Here is a 26,171-nt window from a genome sequence, read left to right as displayed (position 1 = left end):
TCTCTCTGGCTTGGCCAGGCCTTGCCCTAAGACTACAGTGTGGGGTGGGACTGGGAGGGGGAAAATGGGGAGATCATTGCTTAATGGATTCAGAGTAGGTATTTGGGGTGATGGAGAAGTTTTGGTAATGGATAGTGGCAATGGAGGCACAATATCATGAATGTGGTTAACACCACTTGAAAGTGCTTAAAAAGAAATTTTATGTTGTATATACGTTATCACAAGAAAAAAAATTTAATCCCATAGAAGCACAACTCAAAGAACGAATCCTAATGTAAACTATGGATTTTAGGTAATAGTAGAATTGTAATAGTATTGGCTCATCAATTATAACTAATGTACCACATTAATGCAAAATGTTAATCATAGAGAAAACTATGTGTGGGAGGGTATATGGGAACTCAGTACAATTCTGCATGATTTTTCTGTAAACCAGCACCTACTCTAAAAAATAGTCTATTGAAGACAAACCAAAACAAACAACAACAACAACAACAACAACAACAAAAACAAAACCAAAAGACTAGCAGTGTGGCCAGCCCTGGATTCTAGGAGCCCCTCTCACCTTTCCCCTTTGAGGTGGCCATTCATTCGTCCCTGGAGCCTCTACCACACCAGATGTGGGTGATGGGAATTATCAGTCTGGAGCACCAGGAGCTAGGAGGAGACTTAGGGATCTGAAACCACTCCAACCTTGTCTTACAGACCAGGGAACTGAGACCCAGAATGTGACTAGTCAGGGCTCACTCATTAGAAAGACCCAGGAAAATGTAGTCCTCCTCTGCTCTAGTACACAATCACAAGGGCACCTGGCCTGAGAAAAAAGCTCTATATGGAGAATGGTGGAGCCAGGGGAGCTGCAGAAAAATGGGACAGAGCCTTGATCGAACTGTACCTGCAGCTACCCAGCCACCACACTTACTGTGATGGGAGGTGATCAGTTTCCAAGTTTGAGCAAGTTGAACAAGTTGAGTGAAGGCACCTGTGCCAGTTTGGATACATTATGTCCCTCCAAAAGATATGTCTTCATCCAGCCTTGTGGTATATTTGGATTAGGTTGTTTCCATGGAGATGTGACTCACCCAACTGTAGGTGATAATTTCGCTTATATTATTTCCATGAAAGTATGGCTCCACCCATTCAGCATGGGTCTTGATTTGTGTACTGCAGTACTTTAAAAAGAGCCACACAGACCCAGACACTTGCTGATGCCTATTCTTAGACATGCTTGGAAATGCAGACAGAAGGACATTTAGCTAAGAGCTGAAGCCCAGAGGTTGCCCTGGGATATGCTAAGACAGAACCCCCAGGCGCTTAGAGAGAAATGTCCTGGCAGAAAGAAGCAAGAATGCTCAGGAACTGAGAGAGGAGCTGAACACAACCCGGGATCAGCAGATGCAGCCACGTGCCTTCTCAGCTAACAGAGGTGTTCCGGATGGCATTGGCTGTTCTTTAGCAAAGGTATACTTTGTGTTGATGCCTTAATTTGGACATTTTCACGGCCTTCGGACTGTAACTTTGTCACCAAATAAACCGCCTTTATAAAAGCCAATCCATTTCTGGTATTTTGCATGATGGCAGCATTAGCAAACGGGAACAGCACCCTAAGGATTGGCAGCCCTAGCCTGGAATCATCCAGGGAACCTGAGCCGTGGAGGCCCCACCGCCCTGCTGTCATGGCCACTGCTCTCCTGTCACCTCCCTCCCACCAGGGCTGCAGACCCCTCCACCCCGAGACCTCCACCCACGCTGTCTAGAAATCACCCCCACAGGGTCCTTCTCACCCCACTCCCAGATTCCTTCTGGGTGCTGGCACTTGGCCAGAACATCACCACAGATCAGTATCACCAGGCTCATCAGCCCCAAAACAAGAGCAGGCACTCCCCCGAGAGTCTACACCAGCCAGCAAAGGACTGAGAAACTAATCCAGGGGATCAGCATCCACTGTCGGTTGAATTGTTACCCCAAAAGATATGTCCCTGTCTTACCTCATGAATGCAACCTTATTTGGAAAAAGAGTCTTTGTAGTGTAATTTAGTTAAGGATCTTGAGATGAGATCATTCTAGATTAGGGTGGGCCCTAAATCCAATGCCGAGTGTCTTAAGAAGGGAAGCAAAGGGGATGAAGACACGCACACACTTGGGAGCCGGCCTTGTGAAGTCGCAGGCAGGATTGCAGTGAAGCTGTCCCCAGCCAAGGAACGCCTGGGACCAATGGAAGTTGGGAAAGGGCCAGGAAAGATGGGGAGAGAGCGTGGCTCTGCTGAAACCTTGATTTCGGACTCCCGGCCTCCAGGACAGTGAACAATATATGTTTCTCGTTTTAAGCCACCCGGGGTGTGGTCGTTCGTTACAGCAGCAGCAGAGAAGGAACACAGCATCTAAACAATGATGACCATTTATTGCACGGGCCCCAAACTTCTCATTCACTCCGCTGCTACTTCATCCTCCCGCCCAGCTCCCCACCCCCAGTGTCCCTCCGCTGCCGCCCTCTCTCCAACCCCCCTCCCCGACGTGGGTGCCATCAGCGCAGTCACCTCTCTAGCTGCTGCTGACCCGGGGCGCTCAGGGATCCGCCACTTCCCGGGCCCCCGCGGCTGCTCCGGGGTGCGCGCGCCCGGGGCTCGCTGGAGCTCTGCGGTCCCAATGGCGCCTCCTCCGCGCAGACCACGGGGGCGCACCCGGGAAGCGTTCCTGCGGGAAAGGCCCCGGTGGTGGGGCGGGCTGCGTCTCCCCGGGCTCGGCCTCTCCTAATGGCAGCGCCCTAAGTGTGTGTGGGGGGACTCCCCACGCTAAGAGTTTCCAGAACTCTCACTTCCTGTATGTTCAAGAAATTTAACGAGACGGAGAGACCCGGGCTCCGTTCGCAGATGGTGTGGGAATTCCGCTTGGAACACAGGCCGGATTTGTTTGGAAGAAATAGGTTAATGAGCCCCGGGGGCATTCTCAGGTTACAGAAGTTGCTACCCTGCTTTCGATGGAGAGTGGGTGCTGCTAGCTGCCCCGGGGGGCCTTTGTGTGGAAGGGGCTGGGTTTGGAGGCAGGAGCCTGGGTGAGAGCCCCGTTGCTGGGCGCGAGAGAGGGGTGAGGATTTTGACGTTCCCCGGAAATGCTGGAGTTAGAGGTGGGCCAAGGGCAGGAAAGAGCCGGCGTCCCTGGGGCTGGGTCAGGTGAGACTTGAGGACAGCAGAGCGGTCTGTAGGGAATTTTTAGGTTGTTTGCGTTGCAGTCTCCAAGGTAAACCCCTCACCTTCTCCACGACATCAAATATCTCACCTAGTTTACTAGGTTTTTGTGTGAGTTGGTGTCGGGGGACTGCAAGACCCCGTGGAGAGTGATGTCCCGAAGGTTGGCTTGGGGTGGGGTGGAGGGGAGGGCAGGCGTGGTGCCTAAGACCTGGGAAAAACACTGGGCTGGTATCTCACCTTCACTTCCAGATGGATTAAAGGGGTAAATGTAAGGGGTGGGGGAGGGAGGAAGGGAGGGAAAGAGAGAGGGAGAGAAGCCATTAGCAAATGAAAAGAAAATAATCTGATTTAGGGGTAGAGATGTAAGTAAGTAAAGTCCAAAGGGGGGAAAATAGAGTTCAAAAAAGCACTCTAAAATTTTTAAGATGCAAACTGGGAACAAATATTTGCTACAAATACAACAATGGGTTAATATCTGCAATATATGATGACCCCCAACACATCAATAAGACTATTAAATACCAGAAGACTACTGTGCAAAAGATGCTCAGAGTATTTACCAAAGAAATCTGAATAACTAATAAGCATGGGAAAATATTCAAATTTATCAGTAGATAAAATAAGAAAGAAAATGTCTTTAGGTAGGGGGGTTATAATTGACTTAATAAAATTATCTTCTTTTGGCTAACTGCATTTTACAATTCTTCTACAGTAACATTTATTACTTGCATTAAAAGAAAATATTAAAAGTCAAAAGCACACAGTTAGGAGATACTATCAAGTAACGAATGAGTAACCAGCGTCAGTCAGCTAGCTAGTAAAGTCACTGACAGAGCCAGAGACATTAATTGTGGTGGAATCATGGGCAATTTTTTTCTTTCAAGTTTTTGTGGATTTTTTAATGTATGCAATGCATTTGCCCTTTCAACAATGGGTAAACATTACTTTAATAATTAGAGCAAATTAGCAAGTTAAAATAAATTCCTTCTTCCCAACTTCCCAGAGAAGCCTGGCATTCCTGGGGCCCTCCCAAACTCCCACCCCCGTCTTCAAAACAAAGGGGTGATTCAGCCCTCCCCACTTGGCCCCAGCCCCTCTCCACCCCCAGGTTTGGCCCAGCCAGCAGCTGTGGAAGGGGCCTGTGGGGGGCTGCCTCCCGGCCCGGGCAGGTGGGCCCTCAGACCTCTCATAGGCCTGGCAGTTGACTGTGTGGTGACCTGAGGGGGTCCGGCAGGGACCCTGGTGTGGACCAGACTTGAGACCCCAGAAGTCAACCTTCCTGCATCCTCCTGGGTGTCCCTGGGCACCGGATTAGGCCCTCAGATAGACTCCCAGAGAGGTCAAAGATAAGGGTCTCCAGACTGGGAGACAATTCACGGACCTGTTGTTTGTCCCATGGTATAGGGGACCACATGCACACTTCCAGAAGCCCCCAGGTTACCGGGATCTGGGATGTTGGCAGAACCTACAGACAGGGCCAGGCAGGGGCCAAACCCTGGGGTGGGGTGGTGGTGACCTTTGTCCTTTGCCCTCAGGCTCCCCTCCCCCTCCCCTCTGCCCCAGGCTGCCCAGCGCCTGGGATCTGCTGGTCATTTACATCCAGGGGGCAGAGGCCTGAGCCGCCCTTATCCCTCCCGCTCAGAGCTGAGGCTGGGCGGGCCTGGCTTCTGCACAGAGCCTGCTCTCCACTTTGTCCTGGTCATCCAGGCTGGCCTGGCCTCCGTGCTGGCCCCTGGGGATGGCGGCCCCGTTTCAGATGGTCTGAGTCCCCAGGCTGCTCCACATGGAGGGAGGGTGGGAGGGCTTCTTTCACCTTAGTGCCCTTGCCTCGGTTACTCACGGAGCCTTAGCTCTCAACGTGTGGTTTTCAGCCTCATTTGTGTCAGGAAGGAATTATTTTGAGAACTGATAGAAGCTATGGACCCCCTCCCCAGAAAAATGCACACTCCCAGGCTCCTGGCTCCCCACTGTGAAGAATCGAATGATCTCTGGTGACCTGTATTCTGGGCTCCATGGGCCCCTAAAACTCACCAGCTGGGCAACTGGTAGGTGAACAAGGTTGTGGACAGGTGGAGGGCAGCGTGGGAGGGACGTCGTCCAGATGGAACCACACCAAGGCACGAGAGGAGACCCCGTGGGAAAGCTGTGGGAACACCCTGGCTAAATCCTGGGAGTCTAACCCTGGAGGGGCGAGGAGGTCACACTTCCTCCTGGAGGCCGTGGGAACGGTGGATGGTTCTGGGCAGGAGAGAGGCAGGAGGAAGCAGAGCTTTGGGAAGGCTTTGGGAGGAAGCCTTGTAAGAGCCAGCCCACCATATCGCCACTAGGAAGGAGCATCACTCTTTGCAAATGTTCCCCAGGAAGACAGGCCCTGTCATCCAGGACAAAGTAGGGAGTGCTCTGAGTGAATAGAACAATGATTCCTGACCTGGCCGAAATAAGAAGTGTTTGTGGGGAACCATCAGCAAGGCTTTCAGGAAATGAGGAGCTGGGAAGCTGACATCATCAAGGGGAGTGAGCGCTCTCCCTTGTCTGCCAGGCCAGGTTCCCAGGAGAGGGGACAGACCCTCGGCTTGTAGACACCAACTCTGGAGGGTCCTGCTCACCCCCAGCTCTCATCCTCACTCAGCCAACAACCTTGATTGACCCTTAGCTTCTGTTGTCCAATGAACTGTGGCCCCCAAACGATATGGCCACCTGGAACTTCAGAATGTGGCCTTATTTGGAATAAGGGTCTTTGCAGATATACTTAGGTTAGGGATCTCGAAATGACATCATCTGAGATTTAGGGTGGGCCCTAAACCCCATGTCTAGTGTTCTTGTAAGCAAGATAGGAAGGAGATCTGAGACTGAGACACAGAGAGGAAGGCCAGTGAAGACACAGGCAGGGATTGGAGTGATGCAGCTACAAGCCAAGGAATGCCAAGGGTCACCAGAAGCCACCAGAAGCAAGGAGAGAGGCATGGAACAGATTGTCCCTCACAGCCTCCAGAAGGAACCAACCCTGCTGACACCTTATTTCAGACCTCTGGCCTCCAGAACTATAAGACAATATGTTTCTGTTGTTTTACGCAACCAAATTTCTGATAATCTGTTACGTCAGCCTGGGAAACAATACAGCTTTCTACGGTGATCACAGGTGTTGAAAAGGAGCTCATGCTCAAATAAATTTGGAAAACTCTTTGTAAATAATAGGTTTCTTTGCTGAGGAACTTCTCAGAACCTTTAATGTACCAAAGAGCTTCATGAGACCAGCAGATGCTGCCATGTGCCTTGCCATGTGACAGAGGAGTCCAAGATCACCAGCAGTTGGTCTACAGGAAGGAAGTATTGCCTTGATGATGCCTTGATGGTGCCTTAATTTGGACATTTTCAAGGTTTTAGAACTCTAAGCTTGTAAACTAATAAATTCCTATTGTAAAAGCATAAAAAAATAAAAATTCCCATTGTATCTGCATTTTGGAAGCTTTAGTAAATTAAAACACTGGGTGAAGAGTATACAGTCGCTCTGTGCAATCTTTGCATCTAAAATTACTTACCATAAAAATTTATTTAAAATTAAAAAAAAAATAAATAAATAGCTTTATGAATCCCAAGGGGGACACAGCATTTCCCAAACTTATTTAACCCGAACTTCATGCCACTGTTTTCGTCCCCTCCCCACCCAACACACCTGGAGAAATGCAAATCAAATTGCCTTGAACTTGATCCCAGGGGTGTTGGGGAGGGGGCCCTGTTAGTTGGCAGGTGCCTGACATCTACCCTTGCCTGTAAAAGGATGTCCTCAGTAGTGGTAGGAAAGGAGAGAACATGTAGATATTTCTTTAAAGGCCAAAATATTTTGCAGATCCTCCATCAGAAGACAGTATCTATTTCTCAACTCCTTGAATCAGGGCTTGGTCGCATGACTTGTTTTGACCTATAGTAGCAAATATGATCTAAGCAGAACTTTAAAGAGCTTGTGCATCAGGGCCTGCCTTCTCTTGTCTCTTTTGGAGCTCGGCTGCCAAGTGAAAAAGCCTGGCCTGCTTGGTGATGACAGTCACATGGTCTGGTTGTCAACCCAGACACCAGCGTGAGGCCATCTGAGCCTGGCCCCCAGCCCACCTGCCAACTGACAGTGGCTGCATGGAAAACCCAGCTGAGCCTGGCAGAAGAACCACCCAGCAGAGCCCAGCCCAAATAGTAAATGATGATTACTAATAGTAATAATAATAATAGTAATAATAATTGCTGCTTTAAACTACTATGCTTTGAGGTGGTTTGTTTTGTAGTGAAGGCTAACAGAAACCGAGCATCTTAGCTGAGACCTCTGATTATGGTCTGTTCAGGGTGCTCCCATCTGTACCAAGTTAATCTTTTCAGTATTATGGAGAACTATTCTTTGCAACCAGTCTTGCTATTAAAGGTTTCTAGCCTCTTAATGAGTATCAGGTGAAAAACCTTAAATTACTACCTCACAAAAATGGGCTGTCAGCCCCTGAAATTAGCCACAGACTGGCTACAGAGAAATTCAAAACATGTTTTAAATGACACAGTGTGTTAAACATTACACATTGACCTCTCTTAAAAACCGACAGAATATCCCACTGGGAAGGAGTTGGTGAAACACTTAGGTTTTACTTGCAAAGCAATTTCCTTTTGAGAAATGGCACCGTCTTTGGAAAACCAAGCTGAAGTTTGTCTTGGTGGAGGGATGTGCAGGGAGGGGGTTAGAGGGGAGAGGTGGATCCGGCTCTCTGCTGCCCCCCAGTGCTGGTTCTGGGCACCGCAGCAGGGTACAGCTCTGGCTGCAGGTTCCTGGCTGAGGAGGATGGCAGAGCTGTCCCAGGGCTTGGGTCTGAGGCGAAGGAGAGGTGCCTCGCTCCCACCCCAACCGGAAAGCTGCCCATTCACTGTCCCCTTACAAGGTGTCCACTGACAAGAGAAGGGTCATTAGCAATCTCTGCCCTCCTGAGGGCTCGCCCAGGGCCAGCAGAGAGTAATGAACGCAGGGGCTGCTTTTATCTTCGAAGGGCACTGCTATCCCATTTTAAGGATGTGGAAACTGAGGCTCAAAGAGGTTGCTGTTCTTACCCAGAGTCCCAGGGCTGTTGAGAGGTTAAGCTGGGACGAGACACCTTCCTGTATTTACAAAGCTCTCGGGGGTTCTCCTTCTGGGGATATTTCATATTTTACAAGAGAACACAGAGAGCCAAACTCCCTGCCCAGAGGAATTTGTAGTCTTAGAGACACACCTGTGAGGGCGGGGATGTACCTGAATGTGGCCATGCCCTAGGGAAGAATAAGAGAGAAAAAGAGCAGGAAAGAATAAGACCTTTATTCCCTCCCCTGGTCATGAGTGGAGAGATGACCTTTGCAAACCCTTGGCAATTTTCTTCTGGGATCCTGCACCCATGTCATATAAGATCCAACGAAGGTGATCTGAGCCCCATGTTAAATGTGTTTCTCACAATTATTTGAGTTGACTTGCATGGCAGTTGACTTTTTGACATAAGGTTAACATTTTTAGACATTTAAACATTTATTCACTTTGTCACACTTTTCATAGTTGGAGTCATTTAATTTTCATTGAAAATCTCACATAGTCTCACAGGATCTTGAGCAGCTGCTGGGTCCAGGCCTGGGCCTTGAGTGCTGGGGTACACGGGGAACCTGAGAGAGTCCCCTCTCCACTCCCACCTCCAGGCCCTGCTGCCTGCCCAGGGCCCTCTCTTTCTCCCTCTGCCATTGCTATTGATTCTTTTAAAAATACATGGATGGTATAACTACTTTTCCAAATTATAAATGTCTTCCATGGTTATTATAGATAAGTGGGAAAGTATAGATGAAGATAAAGGAGAAAAACTGTCTTCCCAAATTCTACCATCTGGAGACAACCACTGTTAACCTTAGGGTGCATTTTTTTTCCCCAATCTTTTTTTTCTATGCAAATCACTGTCTCTCAACCAAGGTATAGGAGACATATTTTCATTTACAAAAGTGGGATCCCACGGTACTTCCAGTTTTAGACTTCGTTTTCACTTATGAAAAAATTATATTTTGAGCAAGGAATATAATTATATTACATATAATATATGTTATATAATCATATCATTAAATACAATTATAATTAAATTTAATTTTAAGAGCTGCAGATCTTTCCCATCATATAGATACACCATACTTTAGTTAATCAGTCCTCTTTCGTAAGATAGACTATAAGTCAGTTTTCGTTAAGTTAGGCTGCAGTAACAAACTCTCCCAATATCTCAGTGGCTCACAACAATAAAGGCCTATTTCTCACCCACTTTATATTTTCTTCCCAGGTTGGCTGTGGCTTGGGTTTGGGCTGTGGGTTCACCGTGACTGTACTTCTGCTTTCCAGAATGCAAGCTGAAGGAGCAGCCCCCAATGGGTCAAGCTAGTCTCTTCACAGAGGATGAGAACGAGAGAGCAGGCAGAAATAGGAAATAAGCAATGGCTCTTGAAGTGTCTTCTCCAACAGACCCCATGTCCTGAGGCATGCAGATCACTGACAAAGGAAGTCACATGATCCAGCCCGGAGTGAGTGGGGCCCAGGGAGAGTGCTTGCTCCCCAGGAGGTCACACGGCACCGGGTGGGGTCGTCTACTCCTCTTTCCGGAAGGGGGAGTGAATAATGGGGAGCCATAATACAGTCTCTCGCAGAGGTTTCCATGATTACACGATCAGTACAGGGCTGTTGGTTTCTCTGCTTTAATGTTTTAAAATCTAATAAACTTTATAAATAAAATATTTACTTTCACCCAAGATGTACAAGTACATATTGCAAAAAGTCAAATAATTTTACAAGGCTTATTGCAAACAGCAGTTCCTGTACCTTCCCTCTACTCAACTTACCACACCTCAACTTTTCTCCATCTTGCTATGTGCCAGGTAATGTGTGAAATAATTTACCCAAATTATCCTCATGTATTCATGTATTCTTACAACTACCCCCGTAGGTAAAAATGTTTTTTTTCCTCTCTCTAAAAGAGATGAAGACATTTAGACTGAGAAGTGATTTCTGTGGCCAAAGAGGACACTTGCCAGCAGGGGGCAGACTTGAGACTGGAAACGGGGCTGCTGGTCGACCAGAGGCGCGGAGCTGACTGTCTGCATCAGTGGTTCTCAAAGTGTGGTCCTCAATCAGCAGGCATCAGCACCACCTGGGAAACCTCAGACATGCAAGTTCTCAGGCCCCACCCCAGGCCAGGTGACTCTGAAACTCTGGGGGTGGGGCCTGGCTGCACAAGTTTTAATGGGCCCTTCAGGTGACTCTGATGGACACTAAAAATGGACCAGCCTCGAGGTTGCTGGGATCCGCTGGCTGCCTCCTTCGGAGAGGCCGAGAAGGTACCTGTGCCCAGCCCCTGCCCATGGTGCTCTGGACACAGTTGAGAACGTGGAGATGCCACCCCTGTCCCTACCCACTTTGGTGCCCACTCCCCCTCCTGCCACCAGGGTCAGGCTGCAGCACAGCTACGGGGTGCCTGGTGTGAGGGTGGGGGTGGGTGGGGGTCCCTAGCCCACCCCTGGGGAGAGGTGAGAGCTGGAGAATCTGGGTCAGAAGGGGAAGGAGGAGTCTGATAAAGGGAGAAGAAGGCCTGGAGTCAGAGGGGGTTTCTGGGCTAAAAGGGTAAGATTCTGGGGTCAGAGGGTTTCTGGAAGGGGTCAGGAGGAGGAAGGAGCACCCAGGTTTAGTTGGGAAATACCTAGGAGTGCCCGTCCATGGGCAGTTACTGGGCACCCACTGGCTTCCCCAAGTGGAGACGTCTTGGAAACACAGGAGTGGGGATGACCGACTTGGTCCCATCCAGCTGGAAGCCAGTGACCCGTCTGCTCCTGGGAAGGCTGCTCTGGGCTTTGGTATTGGCTCAGGGCTTCTGTTGGGTCTGCGTTCCCGAGAGACCATGAAGGCCTGGCCCTGCTGGGCAGTCGAGGGTCTGCCAAGATGGAGACCCTGGTCAAGCCACCCTTGAACTGGATTTGGAGCTGGGTTCATCTGGGGGTTACGGAGAAGGGACAACAGCAGGATGTGGGAGCTGGGGGTGATGGGCTGGACTTCATGCAATGGAGCCTTCAGCTGATGGTCCATGTGGCATCACCCACTTAGTTACTGAGCCATCCCTGAAAATATAGAGTCCTCATTCATTTTGTTCCCTCACTGGAGTCTATTAAAAACATTGTTTTCCAGCCAGACTTCTGACCCCTGACCTTCCAAGTTCCTCCCCACCTGGGGCCCACTCCTTCCCCTACCCACCACAGCCAAACTGCAGTGACAGCACAAATCCTGGGTGAGGGGTGCTCCTGTACCCTTCAGTACCCCTGGCTCTGAGTGTGCGAGTGTGTGCAGGTGCAAGTTTGTGGCAACACGAGTCTTGCCCAGGGTCCCCTTGGGTGTCCTGGGAATAGTCCTCTGCTTTGGGGGCAGGACCAGGTGCCCTGGGAGGTCCCAGCAGCCCTCACCTGGCCCAGAACTGCCTGCCATCTGGTTTGGAGCCAGGTAGGGAATGAATGAAAAAAATACCAAGCCTCCAGATGCCAGAGATGTCCAAATTAAATCCAACTCTGGGTTTTAAAGGGCACAAAGTTCAGTCCACCTGCTCAGTTTGGGGCCCCAGCTCCCAGTCTGAGAGGTTCAGCCCCAGCCCTTGTGGGGCTCTCTCTGTACTGCACCCCTCTGCCTGGTTCATTCCCCCCAGCACCAAGGCTGGGTGGGCTCTGGGGTCCTGTCAATCCTCCACCCCGTGGCTGGAAGGCTCCCTTTATCTGACTGAGATCCCACAGCTCTGGGGCTGCCTTGGGGCTCCGAAGCCTGATATGATGCTGCATATTCCTGGAGGCATCAGGCCAGTCCTCTCGGTGGTCTTGCCACCTTCCGGGGCACTGTCAGGATAGAGGATATGGGCCCTTCTGCTTCGATGCACTCACCCACCTCCCTCTCCCCATCTCTCCCTCCTAATTTGTACTTGGAGAAGAGGGAACTTGTGCTCTCCTTTTAGCCAGATCCTCTGCCCTTCTTCTCTTTACTTTCTCAGAAAACTCTCCAAGAGCTCCTACAACCTTGAGCTTCTAGAAAACAAAAGCCAGGAAGACCTACAGGGGAGAAGAAGCTGTGCCCGAGCAGGTGGCCATGGACGGAGTGGAAAGGGCGGGGGGGGGGGGCATTTTGAAGGCTTAATCAACAGGGCTTGGTGGCAGAGGGATGGCAAGGAGAGAAAGAAGCTAAGGTGAGTCAGGGTGGCTGGGAGAGTGAGCCCTGTCCCCAGGGCTGGGGACATGAAAAAGCTGTTCTCTCCATGTTTAAAGTGATGGAAGGACTGGTCCATGGACATTTCCAAAAGGCCCTTTGAAAAGGCAGGGCTGGGTGGGAAGCTGAGCCGGGATGCTTTACACAGAGGGGTCAGGGAAGCCTTGGTGAGGGCACACCCAAGGGAGTGAGCACGGGAGGGTGCAGAGGAGAGGGCAGAGGGTCAGACAACAGGCTAGGAGATGGCTTGTGTTTCGGGGACAGGGAGGAGGAGGTGCTGCCAAGGGGGCCAAGTTTATAAATAGCTGATGGGGACCAGCTGTCCCACAGCCCCACCCAGGCCAAGCAGGGGCAGGGGGTGAGAAAGGGAAGCAGACAGGATCGGGAATGACGGCACCAGAAGTTACTCATGAGTCCCAAGCACAGTAGGAGCTCAATCCGTGTGTGTGTGTGTGTGTGTGTGTGTGTGTGTGTGTGTGTGTGTGTGTCACTGAACAAATGAAGGAATGGAGAGTCTATGTGCAGTTGGGGATGCAAAATACACTCTTAAATAACAAAAAGATGGTATACAATTAATTGCTAAATTGTGTGCTATAGATAAGAGGATAAGACAGTATATGATAAATGATGACATAAGGTGATGTTGAATAAGTAAAATAGAATAAAAGAATTCTTGAATACTTAACCAGTGCCAGGGATGCAAAAAATCAGAGAGGTTAGTGGGAGGAAAAGTCAAAATGGATCATGGGCTGGGGTTCTGGGGTTGTACTGAGAGACAAGAAATTAGCATAACTGGTAAATCTCAGTGGCTTGGGAGAGGTAAATGCAAGGCTTCTCTGGAGGATTGTTTTTCTGGTTTAGGAATGAGGGACTCTCATGGAAAGCAACCCCCACTCGAGGTCACAAAATGTTAAAACCAAGGAAGGCAGTAGCCAGAGCGAAATAAAAGGATCAGCACCCCAATTAATAGAATTAATAGAAAAACCTGAGAAGGACTTTAACTAAAAATGTTTAAAATGTTTACAGGAAAAAAAGGGGGGGGGGATATAAACCATTAAGGCAAGGACAGAAAAAGATGAAGAAAAAAAAGAATAGGCAGATTTGAAAAAGAATCAAGTCAAAATTATAGAAATTAAAAACACTTACTGAAAAGAAAAAAAAAAATGACCTTCACTGGATTGGTTAAACAGTATTCTAGACACAGCCAAAGAGAGAGTTAGTGGATTAGAAAATGAAGCTGAAGAGATTTCCCAGAGCAGCACAAAGAGATAAAGAAATGAAAAAGGAGTTGGAAAACAGAGAGGCTAGAATGAAATGATTCCATTTTCTTCAAATAAAAGCTCCAGAGGGAAAGGATAAAGACACTGTCAGAGAAGAATATTTGAGGAGCAAGAAACTGGCAAACCTGTGGTAAACAAATATAAATAAGTATTGAAAAATAAAGAAAAAGACTAATTGGAGAGCTCAAAAATGAAGTAAAAATGAGAAGAAATAAAAATCTGACTTTAATCCCATTATTTATAATAGAAAACACTAATGTTATTCTTGCCACTGTTCTAAGCAATTTAAATATATTAACTTAATTTCTAGATAATAATACCAAAAAGATGGAAGGGGATTGCCATTAAAATGATCTAAAGTTCTTTATATTATTTGAGAGAAGCCTAAAGATAGTCAATATTTTTAAATATTATATGTTCCTTATGTATCTAGAAGAATAAATCTTGGTGGGAATGTAAAATGGTGCCATGGGAGAAAACAGTTTGGTTGTTCCTCGAAAAAGTTAAACTTAGAACTACCATATGATTTGGCAATCCCACTCCTAGGTATATACCCCAAAGAATATAGAGCAGAGACCTAAACAGATATTTGTACACCAATGTAAATAGAATTATTGACAATAGTCACAAGTTAGAAGCAACCCAAGTGTTCATCGATAGATGAATGGATACACATTATGTGATATATAATATAATTAATATTATTTCAGCTATAAAAGAGAATGAAATTCTGATACATGCTACAACTTGGATGAACCTTGAAGACATCCTGTTGAATGAAATAAGCCAGACACAAAAGGATAAATATTGTTTGATTTCACTTATATGAAATAACTCAAATAAGCAAATTCATAGAGACAGAAAGTATAGGTTACCAGGGGCTGGAGAGAGGGGGAATGGGGAGTTAATGCATAATGAGTGCAGGGTTTCCGTTGGGGTGATGGAAAAGTTTTGGTAATGAATGGTAGAGATGGTAGCACAACATTGTGAATGTAATTCTTGAAGGTGATTACAATGGAAAATTTTTACTGTATATATGTTACCACAATCAATTTTATTTTTTAAAAAAGGAAAAGAAACCTTAAACTCTATTTCATTTCTTATTGATGAATACTCTATTTCCGGCTTCCTGCTTTCTGGGCACTTAACCTTTTCACAATTGATTGGATGGGGCCATATGACTAGTTCTGGCCAATGAGAAGTGACTTGAGTGACTTCCAGGCTGAATTTTTATTTGCTGGTGCAATAGCCTCCAGAACTCTGGCTAATCAAGTGATGTTCAAGATAGCAGTTGCTCCATCAGCCTCGGTCCACATGGATGAAAAGAACACCCCCCTTCATCTCCCTGACATGTAACCTAAGTGGGAAATAAACTTTTATTGTGTCCAGGGCTGGTCTAGAAGCTCCACAACATCACCAGAGATTCACACTTCTTCTGCCTTTCAGCTCTGCCATCCTTCATGTGCGGTTTCCAGTCTCCAGATCATGAAAGGATCCGTGTTGGTTGCTGGGGCTCCAGCCATCATGTCCACATTCCAGAAAGGAAGTAGGAGATGGAGGTTAAGGAAGGGGTAAAAGTGGTTCTTGTTAGCTATCTGTTCCTCTCAGAGAGTTTCCCCGTAAGTCCCATTCAGTAAATTCTACTCAATGGCCTCCCCTAGTTGGGAAATGTCATCTTTTAGCTGAATACATGCTGTATAAATGATCACCTGGGAAAAACAGATAAACACACCAGGTTTCTGTCTGAGAGGAAAGAGGGAGAGAGAAGAATGGATATTGGGTTGGCAGCCTGAAGTCTCTGTCACAAGTGCCAACCAAAATCTCCTCTCGCCTCTTACAATCCAAGGTCCACTTGGCAACCAGAGTGATTTTTTTTAAATTTTAAGGTACCTGATTAAAAACATCTAGCAATGTAGATGATACTATGGAAAAAAAAAATGTCTCCCTCTTACCACTGTTTCCCACTCCCTCACCCCAGAAACAATCTCTCCATCTTCGACCTGTGACTTAGACCTCGTCCCATCCCTGTTTACCACCCTCTGCCCTCAGACCCTGCCACTCTCCTTCCGACCGCAGCCTTCCCCCTTGCTGTTCTCTCTGCCTGGAATGCTCTTTCTGAGCTGTTCAGGGCCCTACCAAGCAAGTTGGTTCCCCCCAGGGACAAGGTTTTCTCCTCAGGCCCCATACACGGTGTTCAAGTGCTCCCAGCTCCAGTCGGGACTCACGGCTCGTGGACAGCTGACAGCTGGATGCCACAGGATACAATGGGGTCAGCTAGGGGCACTGTGGGAGCATGAGGGGTGCCCCGACCCAAAGGAGGATGAGCTTAGGGGCTGAGGAGTCATTCATTCTCATTCATTCATTCAGTAAGTATGTGCCAGGTGGTGTCTACTGTGGGCCTGATACTAGGGATCCATGAGAGCAGGAGATGGGCCTGTTCTCCTGGAACTTCCATCCCAGAGCAGGGAGACAGACAGTAAACAAGAAGAGAAACAAACCAGATCATTCCAGACTGTGGTAAGTCCATGAAGGGCATAAACCTGGGACGTAGTAGAAGGTTCCAGAGGTGAGGCCATGTCAGAGAGTGTGGTCAGGGAAGTCAGCTCAGATCCCTGAAGAATGAGAAGGTTCCGGGCAAAGAGCCAGGGAAAGGGTGTCCCGGCGAGCAAACAGCACATGCCACGATCCTGCAGTGGCAGACACTGGCCTGGTGGGAGCTCAGGGAGGACAGGTGAGCTGCGGTGGATGGGGCCAGGCCCTGGGCAGTGGTCAAGCTTTGGGCTTGTTCTAAGAGCATCAGGAGCACTTTCCATGGGTCAGGGTGTGATCTGCTCTGACTGATGTGAGAGCTGGTTGTGGGTCTGGATTTGGTGAGCCTCTAAGTGGCTTCTGTAATTTTTCATTCGTAGCATCATTGTGGGATAGCTTTGCAGGGGTTACTTTTGGTTCTCTGGCCATTTTGGTCAAACCAAGAACAGGATGCCTTTTCTGAGAGCAGAGCAGTGAGACAGGTTTCTCCCCCCGGCCCTGTGTGACCTCGGTCTCCCTCTGGAACGGTGGACTCGATGTCCTCGACACGCGGCCACACGGCGCCTCTCGTCCCTTCCTCCCCTAGGGGTAGAATGCATAAAACACCAAATCAGAGTTCTCATTCTATGATCAAATCACGGAATCTCTGGGCCCTTTTGTTCTGTTGCCCTGGGCAACCCTGTGCAGGAGTGTCAGGGACGTGCTCATCTACAAACCGTCCTTTGCTTGAAGGTGACGGCGACTGACCGAGGCTGAGCCTGGGTGGGTGAAAGGCTGGCGTGGGAGGCCGTGCCAACCCCAAACCCCCTCCTCTGCTTTTTGACTCCTAGCCTGTGCCCTGAGAAGACATTCGACAAAATTCACAGACAAAGTGACCCGCCCCTCGTTGAGGCAAAAGATGCCTCATCACACGGGTCCTTTTGCTTCTTTTCCCCTTTCTGGGGGGGACCTGAAGGGGTGTTCCCAGCTCAGGATGCCATCCTTGCCCTCCCTGGGTCTTTAGGAGTCTAACTGGATGCTCAGGACCACAGTGGAAGGGTCTGACCTTTCCCACAGAGCCTGCTGAACTTTGCCCCTGAGGCCGCCCCGTAACCTCCCGTTCCTGTATCTCTGTGGTTTGTGTGGTCAGATGAGGCCCAGCCGCAGGCACAGGGGGAAGCGAGCACGTCCCCACGGCCTGACTGGGCGAAAGGGCAGCCACGAGGCGTGGTTATTCAACGGCCCCACCTCTGTTCCCAGGCCTGAAGATGTGTGTGTGCCGGCATGTGTGCAAATCATGTCCGGCCGAAGCCAGATGCTCTTGTTGGGCTGAGACCAGCTTGTGACTTCTGGACGTTGGTACAAGTTTCTCTCTGGATGGTCAGCCTGCGGGGAAGGTCTCCCCAGCTGGGTTTCCTCCAGATGGGGCTCGGAATCAACCCCACGCCAGGACATAACTTGACCTCAAACCCAAGGCAGGTTATTGCTTTAGTTTGGGTTCCCCTCAAAGCAGATCTTGACATAAATAAATATCCTTCTTCTTAGAAAACATACGTGGGAGTGTTAAGTGTTCAAGAAGCACTTGAACCTACTCTCAAATGTTCAGAAAACAGATCAATAGAAGGATAGATAGATTGATTGATTGGTAGATGGATAGCCTGATGGATGGATAGATAGAATGAGACAGCAAATGTGGCAAAATGTTAAATTGGTGGATTTGGTTATGGGGCGGGGGGTAAGGCATGTATGGGTTTATGAGTTCTATGTATGGGTTTTGGATTATTTTATTTTTTTTTTTTTTTTAAATCATCATTTTATTGAGATATATTCACATACCACGCAGTCATACAAAACAAATTGTACTTTCGATTGTTTACAGTACCATTACATAGTTGTACATTCATCACCTAAATCAATCCCTGACACCTTCATTAGCACACACACAAAAATAACAAGAATAATAATTAGAGTGAAAAAGAGCAATTGAAGTAAAAAAGAACACTGGGTACCTTTGTCTGTTTGTTTCCTTCCCCTACTTTTCTACACATCCATCCATAAACTAGACAAAGTGGTGTTTGGTCCTTATGGCTTGGTTTTGGATTATTTTTGCAACTGTCCTGTGAGTTTGAAACAATTTCAAAATAAAAAGCAGACCTTGAGATGAGAATTGGGCAAAGTTGTTTATTTGAGAGGTAATCCCAGGAAGCACGATGAGGAGATGGGGAAGTGAGAGGAGGTGGGGAAGTGAGATGAAGAAGAGAGGAAAGACAATTAAGTGTGTATTAATAGGCAAGTTATGGCCATGGGTGACGGGGGCTCAATCCCACTGGGGACCCTCCGAGGAGACTGTGTGGATGGAACCTGCCTCAGAGTCCCACCAAAGGGTGAGGGAACTGTGGTGACTCAGTTAGCTAATGCTGTGTAACAAACCATCCTCAAACTTGGCAACTTAAAACAATAAGCATTTCTTATACCACACTGTTTCAGTGGGTCAGTAAGCCAGGAGCAGCTGACTCGAGGGGTCTGGGCTCGGGGTGTTTCCTGAGACTGACTCATCCAAGGGGCTCCCTCATTTGCCTGGCAAGTTAGTGCTGGTTGTTGGCGGGAGTCCTTTGTTGCTTGTCACATGGGCCTTTCCATAGGGCTGGTTGAGCATTCTCACCACGTGACCACCACACGGCAGCTGGCTGCCCCTAAGAGCAAGTGATCCAAACAAGAGCAAGGCAAGAAGCCGCAATGCTTTCATGAACTAGCCTTGGATGTCACACACAATGTCCTATTGAGTGGTTCAGCTTTATCCAGTGGGGGTGGTGTATGACTACACAAGGGCATGGACATGGGGACACAGGGATCGCTGGAAGCCACCTCGGAGGCTGGCTACCATGTAGGGCCATCCTCAGTAGGAGGGTCTGCTCCTGGAGTGTAACCCTTTGGCACTTCTGGCCTAAGCCAGCTCACACTGAAAACACACCATCATGCTAAAGAGAGGGTCAGAAAGACATCAGCTTTTAAGAGCCACGTCTTCAGGTGTCTGCAGGAGACACAAGTGCAGCTCTGACCCTGATTCCCACGTCTCCGGTGTCCGCCTTCCCCACTGAGAGGCCATCACCACCCAGCACCCACCCTAATGCCAATATCCAACCCCTCCCTGCCTGAGCACATTCTGCTATTGGTCCATCTCCAGTCCTATGGTTGGGACGTTCTCATTATTGTCTGCTCCTCCCTTGGTTGATTAACAGCTCTTTCTGCAGATCCTCCAGGACTTTTTAAGCTACTTAATTAATTAAATTTTTTGTTGCCTGATGGACTATTTTAAAAAATAAATATTTTAATTGCATTCAAAATTGAGTTCAATAACTTTATACCTATTTTAATTTATAAAACCTGAGAATGAAGTGGGGTACAAGCAATATTTTTATGTGACAGGGTGGAACAATATTGATTGCCAAAAATGCAAACAACTAAAAAATGTCTTTCTTAGAAAGTGAAAGCCCTTGTGATCCTACTCTCTAGAAATGACCACTGCCTCCTGTTTAACATATACTCTTCATTGATCTTCTGTGCATACAAATCCATACTGTAAATTTACATGCCTGGGATCTGACCCACCATATTGATGTGCTCCTTAACTGGTTTCTCTTTCGTGTGTTGTCTGAATACCTTTCCAGGCCAGCATGCGTGGATTGGCATCCATCTTTCACATAGTCTGAGTACCCCATAGCACTCTTTAGATTGGATACCCCATTATTTATTCTACCTGTCCCTATGGGTGGAGTAGCAGGGGCTTTGGGGCCCCATGTCTGCTGCCCTTGGCCCAACTCTGGTTTCAGCTGCAACTAAGGAGGAAGGGTCCCAACTCAGATCCATGCTTTACGTCTCCCTCTTTCTGCCCCAGGAACTTCTCTGATGCCCATACTCTGGATCTTTGGACAAGCACAGCCAGGGAGAGCTGGGGAGTTAACACCCTGGAGGAAGCCCTCAACCAATCATCTGGCCCTTCAGGCTGATGATTTTGGGAGGCGTGCAGTATACTCTGCTTTCAGGGGCTGAGACACAGAAAAGGCTCTGCTATTGAAAGCGAAGACAAAGAAAATTTAGGTTGTATCCAAACTCGCATTATTACAAATAAGGCTGTATCTAGTATTCTTTTCTATACATTTCTAGAAGCAAATTTGCAGGGTCAAAGGGCTAAATGTCTATATTTTGACAAATATTCTTCCAAATATTCTCTGGAAATGTAATTCCCGTCCACAGTGAGGGAGCTTATTTCCCTCTGCCTGGGGCCTGGGTGCTGTGAGGAGAGTCCCTGTACAGGGAGTGGTGACAGAGTGGGGCAGTGGGATGACTGAAGATTGGTTACATTCTGAGGGGACCAGTCCAATGAGTAATTTGCTGAAAATAACAGGAGCTAAGTTTCTTACTCTCTGGGACAGGGAAAGGGACGAGGGCTGTGGTGTTGGGACTGGAGGCACTGATGTCAGTCCATGTTTTTCAATATTTATAGACAGATGTAAAATAAAGATGACGTGCATATGTGTGTATATAGAATCTTTGCACGTGCATGTATTCCCTAGCTCTGTCTACTGGGAGAGCCTGGGAGCAGCAACACCTCACTGGTGACGTGGACCCCTAGAACCCAAATCTTGGTTTCCAAGTATCATTCTCCACTAAAAGGAACCAGGGCTCCTTGGACAAAGGGTCTGTTCCAGGCTAGCTCTAGGAAATAGAAGATGCATCTGAACATATTTTAGTGCTAGATAGTAAAGAAATATTCATGAGGTCAAAAGGATGAAGGAGCCAGCTTGAAGAGGCTCTTACTGGCCAAATCTGGAACAATTTAACATCAAAATAAACAATGGTAACAGATGACTACCCATTGAATAAAATAGGAAATCCTGAGTCTGTATGGATATAAATAAATGAATAAATATTAAGAAGAGAAAGTTTTTCCTTATGGTACAATGCCAGCTAATAAATGTAGAAAGAATGATGGAATTAGAAAAATCACCATTTGGCAACCATTAAGTGATAATTAATTCAGTCAAGAACCATCAATGGATGCTGTGCTGGTGTGAAGCTGTTCTGTACCCCAGGAAAGGCCATATGGCCATACTCTTTTAATCCATTCCTGTGGGTGCAGGACTATTGTGGGTGGGACCTTTTATTTATTTATTTATTTTTTAACTTTTTTTTAGTTTTATTGAGATGTAAAATTCATAAATTCATCCTTTGGGGGAGTGTACAATTCAGTATTTTTTTTTTCTTTTTTTTAGACTATAACATACATACATAGAAATGATAACTTTCCAAGTGCAATTTAACAGAGAAAAAATTTCAAAGAATATTATGGGCTACAGCTCCACAGCTTCAGTTATTACCTTATTGTGAAATATAACATACATACAAAAAAAAAATCTTTCAAAGTATGATTTAGCAAGTAGCTATATATATATATATATATACATGAAATTTCCAAAGTTGTTATGAATTACAGTACCATAGTTTCAGCTATTTCCTTATTGTGAAATATAACATATATAAAAAAAGGTGATAGCTTTCAAATTATAATTTAACAAGTAACTATAGAAAAAATTTCAAAGGATGCTATGGGTTACAGTTCCACCTTTTCAGTTGTTTCCTTCTAGCTATTCTAATACCCTAGAAACTAAGAAAAAGACAATTACACAGAGATTCAGTATTCATAATCCTTTGTTAAATTCCTTCTTGTCTGTTGCTACCCCTTCCTCTAATTTAATCACTTTCCCAAACTTCAGGAATGTCTAGGCAGTGACCACTCTAACTTGTTTGTGTAGAAAAGGGGTGTCAACTTTATGAGAAAAAGGGACACATCTGATTGATGTTCTTGAAGATGCTATTTTTTTAATTAAATTCAGTTTTATTGAAATATATTCACATACTAAACAATCATCCATGGTGTACAATCAACTGTTCACAGTACCATCATATAGTTATGCATTCATCACCCCAATCTATTTTTGAACATTTTCCTTATACCAGAAAGAATAAGAATAAGGATAAAAAATAAAAGTAAAAAAGAACACCCAAGTCACCCCCCCCCATCCCAACCTATTTTTCATTTAGTTTTTGTCCCCATTTTTCTACTCATCCACTGGATAAAGGGAGTATGATCCACAAGGTTTTCACAATCACACTGTGGGTGGGATCTTTTGATTAGGTTGTTTCAATTGAGATATGACCTACCCAATTCAAAGTGGGTCTTAATCCTCTGTTGGAGTCTGTTCTAGTTTGCTAATGCTGCCCTAGTGCGAAACACCAGAGATGGATTGGTTTTATAAAAGGGGGTTTATTCGGTTAGACAGTTACAGTCTTAAGGCCACAAAATGTCCAAGGTAAGTCATCAACAATCGGGTACCTTCACTGGAGGATGACCAATGGCGTCTGGAAAACCTCTGTCAGCTGGGAAGGCACGTGGCTGGCATCTGCTCCAAAGTTCTGGTTTCAAAATGGCTTTCTCCCAGGACATTCCTCTCTAGGCTGCAGTTCCTCAAAAATGTCACTCTTAGTTGCACTTGGGGTATTTGTCCTCTCTTAGCTTCTCTGGAGCAAGAGTCTGCTTTCAATGGCCATCTTCAAAGTCTCTCTCATCTGCAGCTCCTGTGCTTTCTTCAAAGTGTCTCTCTTGGCTGCAGCTCCTCTTCAAAACATCACTCACAGCTGCACGGTAGCAAGCTTGCTCCTTCTGTCTGATCTTATATAGTGCACCAGTAATTTAATTCAGACCCACTCAATGGGCGGCCAGCACCTTCATGGAAATTATCCAATCAGAGTTATCACCCACAGCTGGGTGGGGCACATTCCAAAGAAACACTCAAAGAATTACAATCTAATCAACACTGATAACGTCTGCCCACACAAGATTACATCAAAGATAATGGCGTTTGGGGGACACAATATATTCAAACTGGCACAGAGTCCTTTATGAGGATAAAAGACAGACAATCCCAGAGAGCAGAGAGAGAAAAACCCAGAGAGAGCTTACAGAGGGAAAAGCCTCAGAGGAGTTAAAAGACGACCCACAGAAGCTCACAGAGGAGGCTACTGGAAGCAGGATCTGAAAGCAACAAAACCCGGAGCGAAGGACCAGCAGCTGCCGGCCATGTGCCTTGTTATCTGACAGAGGAATCCTGGATGCCAGCAGCCTTTCTTCAGAGACAGTATCATCCTGTTGATGCCTTAACTGGGACATTTTCATGGCCTTAAAACTGTGAATTTGGAAACCAATAAATCTCCATTGTAAAAGCCAACCCATTTCCGGTATATTGCATTCCTGCAGCTTCAGCAAACCAAAACACATGCTAAAATTAGTGGGCAACCCTTGAGGAGCCTGTGGAGAATGCAGGGGTATTGGCCTACCCCACCTCGATGGTTGCTAACATGACCACAGACATAGGGGACTGGTGGTTTGATGGGTTGAGCCCTCTACCATAGGTTTTACCCTTGGGAAGACGGTTGCTGCAAAGGAGAGGCTAGGCCTCCCTGTGGTTGTGCCTAAGAGCCTCCTCCCGAATGCCTCTTTGTTGCTCAGATGTGGCCCTCTCTCTCTGGCTAAGCCAACTTGAAAGGTGAAATCACTGCCCTCCCCTCTACGTGGGATCAGACACCCAGGGGAGTGAATCTCCCTGGCAACGTGGAATATGACTCCCAGGGAGGAATGTAGACCTGGCATCGTGGGACGGAGAACATCTTCTTGACCAAAAGGGGGAGGTGAAAGGAAATGAAATAAGCTTCAGTGGCAGAGAGATTCCAAAAGGAGCCGAGAGGTCACTCTGGTGGGCACTCTTACGCACAATTTAGACAACCTTTTTAGGTTCTAAAGAATTGGGGTAGCTGGTGGTGGATACCTGAAACTATCAAACTACAACCCAGAACCCATGAATCTCAAAGACAATTGTATAAAAATGTAGCTTATGAGGGGTGACAATGGGATTGGGAAAGCCATAAGGACCACACTCCACTTTGTCTAGTTTATGGATGGATGAGTAGAAAAATGGGGGAAACAAACAAACAGACAAAGGCACCCAGTGTTCTTTTTTACTTCAATTGCTCTTTTTCACTTTAATTATTATTCTTGTTATTTGTGTGTGTGTGCTAATGAAGGTGTCAGGGATTGATTTAGGTGATGAATGTACAACTATGTAATGGCACTGTGAACAATCGAATGTACGATTTGTTTTGTATGACTGCGTGGTATGTGAATATTTCTCAATAAAACGAAGATAAAAAAAAATTAGTGGGCAAAAGTTTGATGAGGAATGGAATATTGACATAATTCCAAAGTAGGTCCCCTCAAAATATAGTTCCAAAAGGAAAAGGGGTAATTCTTTAATGGCAGACACATGTTAATCAAAAGAATAAGGTTAACACCTTCAGTCATGGGACAAAACATTTAGATGCAATGAAAAGAACACCTCACCCTTTCCTATGTTATTCCTGTCCCAAAATGTATAACTGGAATGAATCAAGGAAATGTTAGACAAACCCTAACTGAGAGAACTCCTACAAAATAACTGGCCTGTAATCTAAAAAAAAAAAAAAAATCAAGGTCATTACAGTCAGGGAAAGACAAGGAACCGTTTCAGATTGGGACAATTGGCGGAACTTGAAAGGGTCTGAGGATCAGACGGCAGTAATGCTTCAAAATTCAGTTCCTGATTTTGATGGACGAGTTGTGGAGCTGCAGGAGAGGGCCCCTGCTTGCAGGAAACGCACACCAAAGCATTCGGGGGGCTGGGCTGCGGGGACAGCATCTTACTCTCATATGGTTCAGAACAAAAAGTTATGTGTACTACCCTAGCAAAAATTTTCTGTAGTGTGTTTTGTCATGAAACATCCCCACAATTTTACCTCCACCAACACCACTGCCCACGCCCCAACCTACCTCGCAGAAATGACCACTGTCAACTTTTGAATCAACTCCCGGAGAGAAGGCGGCCGCCTCACTCCCAGCGCAGCTGAGCTCCCGTTGCGGGGAGTGAGGCGAGGGCCGTGCCCCGACCCGGCTGTGGGCTGCTCACTGACGCCCTGACCAGCCCCTTCCCGTTCTCCTCCCAGCAGCGCCGTGAGGGGGTAACACGGCTCCAGGTGCACAAGGAGGCCGAGAATGCAGAGGTGAAGGGACTTGTCCAAGGTCTCGAGGCCTGTGCTTGCCCCAGGCCGTGCTCCAGAGGCGCCCCCTACTGTTCGCGTGCGGTGTGGGCGCAGGGGAGAGGGCTCGGGCCGCGCTGCGGAGGTCGGGGTCCTCCGGGGGTCCTGCTGGGGTCCTCCGGGGCCCTTTGCCGCGGCCGGGGTGCGGGGCTGCCTGGCGAGAGTCGTTCTGCCCTAGTAAAGGCCTGTTTGCGGCGGCCCCCTCAGCTTCGCCGTGTTTATTGTGCTTCACGCAAACACACTTGAGAGCTTTGTGGGAACGTGAGAGGCCGGAAGGCAGGTCCCGGCGAGAGCACAGGCGGCGGACAAGGACGGCTCCAGCGCCTCCCTCAGGGGCCTGGCTCCCCTCCTTCTCCTCGCCCTTCCGTCTCTCTCTCCATAACCCCCTCTTCGCAGGGGAGAAAGTGGGGATTATTTTCTCTTGGTGCTTTGGCATAAAAATATTCAAAAGCACTTCTTTTTGGTTCACGAAACGCATCGAGCTTCCAAGACAGATACTTAGCCTCAGTGACTTGGAAAACAGTTACCAGGAGCCTGCTAAGTGCCGCCAGGGGGCTTCCCAGCCTTGATTTCGTTTAATTCTCATATTAACCCTATGAAGCAGAGACTAGTATCATCCCCATTTTACTGACGAGGAAACTGAGGCACAGAGGGTCTTAAGCAACATGTCCCCAACAGTCTGAGTGTGAAGATGACTGAACTTCACGGGAAACCCCTCCCCAGCCTCTCTGAGCTGCGACCACACATTGTCGCCTG

The 26,171-nt window shown here is 47.2% G+C and overlaps 1 long non-coding RNA gene across 1 annotated transcript; it reads right to left on the bottom strand.

Annotated features, from left to right (window-relative positions):
• Positions 1–14,756: 14,756 nt before the first annotated feature.
• LOC119544652 lies at positions 14,757–25,666 on the bottom strand. Its single transcript, XR_005218893.1, has 2 exons — positions 25,150–25,666; positions 14,757–16,832 (listed from the first exon to the last, which is right to left on the bottom strand). It is a non-coding gene; the product is annotated as an uncharacterized LOC119544652 (long non-coding RNA).
• Positions 25,667–26,171: the final 505 nt, after the last annotated feature.

The sequence above is a fragment of the Choloepus didactylus genome, chromosome 9, assembly GCF_015220235.1.
Source record: "Choloepus didactylus isolate mChoDid1 chromosome 9, mChoDid1.pri, whole genome shotgun sequence".
In the NCBI taxonomy this organism is placed as follows: Eukaryota; Metazoa; Chordata; class Mammalia; order Pilosa; family Megalonychidae; genus Choloepus; species Choloepus didactylus.
Note: the sequence above shows the minus strand (reverse complement) of the source record. Positions and strands in the feature narration are given on the sequence as shown.